The following is a 7,053-nucleotide window of genomic DNA, read 5'->3' as shown; positions in this document are numbered from 1 at the left end:
GCTATACTTATTGCCGTTACGTTTTAAAGATTTTGGATTAAAGGACCAATATTTTATAAAAAATAATCCTGTCTCCTTATTTTAATTAAATAATCACTTATAATTTGTAACTATACATATATTATCACATATCATAATATGTTTATTATGTTTCTCAACAGTAATATGTTTATTATCGTTTCATCGATAAAGAGTAATGTTTCGAGAAATATATTATCAATATTTTGAATGAAAACTGTTTGTGATCGAAACGGTGTCCGCTGCGCTGGAATCCATAGCAAAGCTGCGCAATATGCTACGAGCGCAGTAATAAGCGAAGTTATTGCGCGCGCGATTTACGTGAAGAATCCAATCCAAGGATCAAAGCTCAAAAGACGACAATGACGCGTGACACAGTTTTTAAACGCGACCGAGCCGCGACTGATCGTCGTAATTGATGCACGCGATGTGATCTAAACCGGGAATACGTGAGAACCAGTTCAGATCCAGTTCCCCCTCGCTGCACTTGCACCGGCTGATAGTCGCGCATCGATCGACCGCCAAGGCCGCGTCTTATTCGGGCAAGGCCAAGGTCGTTGGCTGGCATTGCCAGCCGAGGTGAGATTGCAATTTCTCGCGCAGGGTTGCGCCAGAATTGCAAAAAGCTGCGTTTCGTTAACGTTTTACATAATTAGCAAGTAAGGTATGGCTCAAGTAAAAAGGGATCAAGATTCAATTCGTAGGAGAAGTTTATTTCGCTAAATTTACGCGGTAGACATAATTTATTATTTTTTTATCCGTCCAACACATCGAGAGATTAATAGCTTTTCCCACTTTTATTAAGTATTAATAATAAATGTAGCTTTATATTTATTTTTTTATAATTCAGATAACAATAATTTTTGAAATTTTGTCAATAAGTTTGATACTTTTTTAATCGATTGTATAAAAAACTTCTCTTTTAATTACATTTGCAAAAATATTTTGGAATATAGTTTCTATCGCGCAGTCTTTTTACGATCCGGACAGTAATCTTGCAAATATAGTCATAATCCATGTGACGAAACGTTGCAACATGCCACATTGACCTCTTCCACTAAGCTTGTTTCCGAAACGCTAACCTTGCGATAAGACGAGTCAAGGATAGAAGTATGTGTGCCTTGTCTTTTATCGGCCGTTTCCGGGGTCTATTCTAACCCAAACTTGACTTCGTATCACTGATATAAATTTCCGGTTTTATTGAACTGGACAAACAAGCAAAGACTTACGCCTCACATCAGTATTGAACATGCTTCTTCATGTTACGTCAACAAGTGGCGACAGAGATATAATATGAAAATAAATAATCCAAACATTACGTAATATATTTTCCACCTTGTTATATTTTCTGCATGGCACCACTAAGCTGATAATTTTGAATTTGTATAAGCAAGCATCGTAGAAACGCGACGTAGAATAGTTTCTAAAACAATGTATACAATTTTGTGTACCTCCCGCTTGGCAATAAGTCAATAATTTATATGGTTGTCTCTGTTCAATTTACTATGAACTCTTCGTATACTGAAATATTTCAGTCTAATTTCTCGTAATTTCTGTTGGCACTCTAATATAGACTCTGACCTTACACTACATATCGTGTAAACGCAAAATCTGTTTGTAGGTAATTTTTCAATATCTAGCAACCAGGTCGCCTTTCGTAAAATATTACGTATTACGTAATTTCGTGTGTGCTTAAAGTATCAAAAGAAACACATCACGTGAATAAAAAGACCACATGAGTGAATGTTGGAACAAATTAAATTTCAAACAAAAAAATTAGAGTCAATTAAGGCACAATAATATCAAAATATATATACATACATAATAAAATGAAAATGCAGTATTTTTAGCAATTGCGAGATTTAGGTCAGTGTTATTGCTTTATTCAGATAGTTTAGCCTTAAAGATACATAATGATAAGTGCTAATGGAGGAATCATCAGAAAAATTCTGAAAGGCTCGCAGTAGGGTATATCGTTTTACCTTGATTTAGTATTAATGACGGTTAAAAGGGCCGAGACAAGGCATCTCATCCTTTGTTACGCTACCGTGTTGCGTGACCCTGAAAATCCACGAGACCGCGACGTAGGGTCAAACGACGTGCGCGTGGTCGCACACATTTGGCGATGTATCGTTCACGTCGTGATATAGAAATGCCTTCGCTGGTAGTTAGTAGTAGTAGTAGTAGTGGCAAGAGGCAGAGCGATGATGACGATGGATGGGAAGAGGGGATCGCGACTAGTAGTCGATATATATCTATACAACGTGTCCGCTCCGGCCGCCCGTGACCATGTGGCCTTGTCCTTGTACGACGTCGCATCGAACAGCACTACGTGCCACCGACTCGACACTCGTCGGCAGCGTCGGCTCCGCCGGTGGAACCTTCCTATAACGAGTGCGAGGAGAGGAGAGGAGAGGAGAGGAGAGGAGGCGCGAGTAGAGCGTGTGCACACATACGGTATACATACACATGACAATAAAATAACGATGAGTCGAAGCGCCGTTTTAAACAAATTTGCACAAGTGACTAATGCGGAAAAACTAATTTTTTCCGCACAACTAATGTCTCTTCGATAAAGGCAGTGGAAAATCCTGTATGTTGATTTCATGCCGACGGATAAATATCGCTGTCATTGAGAGATACGCAGTCTTTGATCTTTAATCTATAGAGGAAGAAGGGGATCGTATTAGAAATTTATCTGTAACGCAGGCTCCACGTGTTAATGTTTTACACAGGTACTTAGTACCAAGTCTTGTCTGCTGTGTAAGAAAATTTTACTATGTGTGCATTGTTTTTTTATATCTTTATATTTTTAATACCTTTTTCGTTCAATAAAATAAAGTTTGTTTTCGATGTTAAATGTCAAGGCCATAATTTCTTTCAATAAGAAGTCTTCTGATATCATAATAATTATATGCGGCTTTATCATATTAGTAATCGATATGTATACTCGCTGCTGAATTACATTGAATGTATTATGCACTTCTGAACAGGTGCCTATCTGAGCAGAAGTCGGAATTTTCGTCTGATTGCGTTTCGCTAGCGCAAGGAAGGTTATCTTGTCGTGTGTTCATCGTTATCAAGTCTGATGATAATGCGCTGAATGACTCAGCGAGATGAGTTCAAGTACAGATTCGAGTGATCTTTACCTCGAGCGACGCAATTGACACTTTCGTAATATTGGCGAATAAATATCGTGAAGAGTCTTATTTTAATCTAGCAAATTAATCTTTTTTTATATCTCCGTATATAGTCATTATTGAATCATTTATAAATTATTTTTATTTATAAACTAGCTTTTTTTCCTGAAAAATTCAAATGCACAGCATCGATTGCATAATGTTATTTTCTAATAATTTTACAAATACTATTATGAGAAAAGATTATGTAAGAGTATGTATACATAGCTTTATATAACAAAATTGTAAAATTAATTTCTAAATGATTTTTTTAATTGAATGATTAGACAAAACGTTTACCATATATTATAACAGAATTAAAATTTAAATATTTGAACATTATATTATTTTCCATAGATATTATAAGTAGTTTCGAGATTCATAAAGTATAATCGGAATCAGAGAGAACATATAGGAAGACCGATTCGAGTCTTAAATAAACTTCGTACAGCGTCTTGCATAATACTGTTTGCGACGAAACTTTGCCAAACAAGGTTTGTGTAATAATAATGAAACCGAATGTTCATCTCCAATTGTTCCACTTCTGATATCACTGACCGTTGTATTTTAGTTTTTAGCTTTTCATTCGTTTTTTTTTAATGAATCTTGAAGGGTTTATTTCTCGTTTTAAGTAAATTTTCAGTTTTATCTTATTTTGCTCTTCTCCGTAAGTCGAAAACTCTTTTCGAGAGATTGTTGAATTTTATTTAACTTTTCAAAGAGCGCCATACAGTCAGAAGATCGCATATAGATATTATGTCAGCATTATGTATAGATACTAGCCGGCTTATGTTCAATCTTTTTGACCAGAAATCACGTCGAAGGTCGAGAGCGGCCGAATACGTCGTACAAATGCTTTAAAACAGTCCAACGTCTTTGGTCTACGTCCTTGCGACAGTTTTAGTTTTCGGGGAGTTCGACTCACTGTTGCGAGGGAGGCATGGTTACGTGTTGCGGCTAGTTTACACTAATCTTACACATAGCTAATGTAAGGTTATTCTCTGCAAGTTAGCTGTCGTGTGTGAGCATACATAGTCGCTTAAAATTAGAGACATATCAAGTAGGAAGCAAATTGTGAGGCAATCTGGGTGGCGAGATAACCCAATGAAAATCGCTTCTATTTTCGGATGTACTTGCCTTCTACAACATCGGACCGATATTTTAATAAGTGCGCGATTTAATCAACGATAATCTAAATAATGACACTAAATAATTCGCAAAAGCCTTGATGAAATTTTTATACGATCTTTACTTTTTTTTTAAAAAAAAAAAGCTTGCTCTTCTTTTTTTATTGATCTTGTCAGTCGATTAGAGACGTTTAGAAGTATCATAGCAGAATTTGGCACATCTAAGAGCCTGTGTACACCGACGTACTTCGGAATTCTGGTTGACAGTTTGTTCTTGTTGACAATCTCACGGCGGCGGCGGCGGCGGTGGCGGTGGTGGCGGCGGCGGCAGCGTCACAAGGACGACGGCGCACACATCAATGTTGTATCGTCACGCATGTGCGCAGCATGTTACTAGTGTTGCTACGTGCACGCGTATATATCTCCGCCTCGCGGATTTGTCGCAATGTCTCGTGTCGTTTGGAGGCAGAGCCGGAGCGAACGCGTGGCGAGGCAAAGAGCGGAGCGACGCGGCGCGACCTTGTCCTTGAGCATAATCTTTCCTCGTTATCGGACGGCCGTCGAGGCTGCGGTCGCATCGGACCGACTGCGAACGATTAGTGCAACTCCCGACCGTGCGTCAGCCTTCTTTTTATATTTGTGAATAATAACGCACCCGGTATCGCAGCGTATCGGGAGTACGATGATGATATACATATAAATTTTTGCATTAATTGTGAGAAACGTGTTTGGGGGAACTTCTATTGTTTGCAATCACTACTTTTCATTATACACTTAAACCTATTTCAATCAATGTAAATTAACTTTTATTCCGATTTAATTTACTTCCTTTATCTTTTTCTAATTTCCAGAACTAGAAAAAAAATAAAAAAGTATAACGTCGATTTATATTGGTAGAAAAAATGGACATTACTCTAAAATCTGTTTGTGTTTTATTTACATTGAGGTGATAATTGAAAAAGAGTATATAATCTTTCGCGTTTGAATTTTTGTTGCAAATATTATTGGCTTCATACATAAGAACTATTCCAGATCTAGGCGAGGACTGTTTTCTTGAGAAGAAAGATAATCCGAGTACCTCAAGCCACGACTGTCACGAGTCATCTTGAACGAGCGCTATTGGTTATCAGTGATACCCCCCAGGTTCTAGGAAGCAAAGTCGCTATCGCTGACCTTGCTAGCGAAATACTTAACGCAGCGGCACGTGTGCGACGACGTAGAAGCTGACGAAGCAGAAGAGACCAGTGGATAACGAATGAGGACGCGTGAAAGGAAAGGAGCCTGCAGTGGCGCGATGTTTAATTAAGACATTATCTCTATTTTGATATATAGTATATAGGCAACGTACAGCATGTTTAGATTATTATAACCATTATAGATTAGAGAATATTATCGATATTGCTAGAATAATAATAGATGTAAAAATATATTCTCTTATCTCACTTGTTTATCTCATCATATATGTGAATGTCATTACTTATTTATTACCTGAACGTAAAATTGAAATAATGTGGGAGTAAATTGAATAAACGTATGAAGTCCAAGGTAAGAGGAAAGTGGAAGAGGAAGAATAAATAGGGACAAAGGGGATTCCGACACGCGCAACCTAGCGTTTCCGAATATGAATACACTCGGCTATATTATTAGCTGGATCGTTGGAAACACGCGCGCGCAAGGTCAGCTTTCGCGTCTCATTCCTCTTTACCTCTCTACGTGAGACCGTTGTTTCATCCACCCCCTAATCATAAAGATGAATCTACCGTAAGCATGTTTTTTTATAGGTATTGACGCCGGTGACGAACAACCGCGCTTATTTTTTTCGTGCACATGTCTTGTACACGTGTCTTGTCCACGTGTCTATCACTAAAAGAATGACTACTCATTGTTCAGGAATATTCTTTGAAAAATGACGCAATGTTCGCTTAATTATTAGAAAAGAACAATTTTGCCTTCGCACCCATGTACGTCATTTAAGACTATGGCAAAAATTTAAGCAATAAGATGTAAGCAGATCAGCATTTTAGATTTGCTGTTACGTCACTGCTTTATGTTCTCTACTATGATTTTTGACGATTCATTTACTATTTTACGTTTTTCTACGATAAGGATATGGATTTTCATCCTATTGAAATGATAATTACAGCTATTTAGAGTAAATATTTCGGAAGCCTTGACGCTCCCAACTGGTTTACGTGGCGTGACTTCCGGCGCGCTTTCACAAACGACTCGTCCCTCGAAGGGACGTTTTCGTTGCCTCACCTCGAAGCGTTTGGTCAGTAGTATTTAACATAATGACCCACTTGTACCCTTGCAACTTCGTAAATTTACTAAGTATAGCTCCTACCATAAAAATGGCATTAAGCGATTACTACTAAGAATATAACTACGCCTAATACGGCTTACTTGCTATTTATAGATAGTTACGCATGAATAGTTAAATCTTCACTAAATCCATGTAAATATACAAAAAATCTATTGAATATGTCATATTTTCAATTAATGTTCAGAAATGTTCCTATACATTTTTAATCTAACCACCAGTTTTCAATGTTGGATTCAGCAAAAATTGTAACACTTAGGAAAACTACATTGGGTATATTTATCTTATTACAATGGTAAGAACAAGAAATTAAAATTAATTTAAAATTTCTTAAAAATAGCTTTTACTAAAAGTAGAAACAAATTATTGTACTAATTAAACCATTTTTTATTCTGTTTCCGACAATTAT

The 7,053-nt window shown here is 37.1% G+C and overlaps 1 pseudogene; it reads left to right on the top strand.

Annotated features, from left to right (window-relative positions):
• The first annotated feature begins 4,705 nt into the window (after positions 1 to 4,705).
• LOC108763907 (uncharacterized) lies at positions 4,706 to 5,669 on the top strand (annotated as a pseudogene).
• The last annotated feature ends 1,384 nt before the right edge of the window (positions 5,670 to 7,053 follow it).

Source organism: Trachymyrmex cornetzi, unplaced genomic scaffold (assembly GCF_001594075.2).
Source record: "Trachymyrmex cornetzi isolate Tcor2-1 unplaced genomic scaffold, Tcor1.1 scaffold388, whole genome shotgun sequence".
Classification (NCBI taxonomy): Eukaryota; Metazoa; Arthropoda; class Insecta; order Hymenoptera; family Formicidae; genus Trachymyrmex; species Trachymyrmex cornetzi.
Note: the sequence above shows the minus strand (reverse complement) of the source record. Positions and strands in the feature narration are given on the sequence as shown.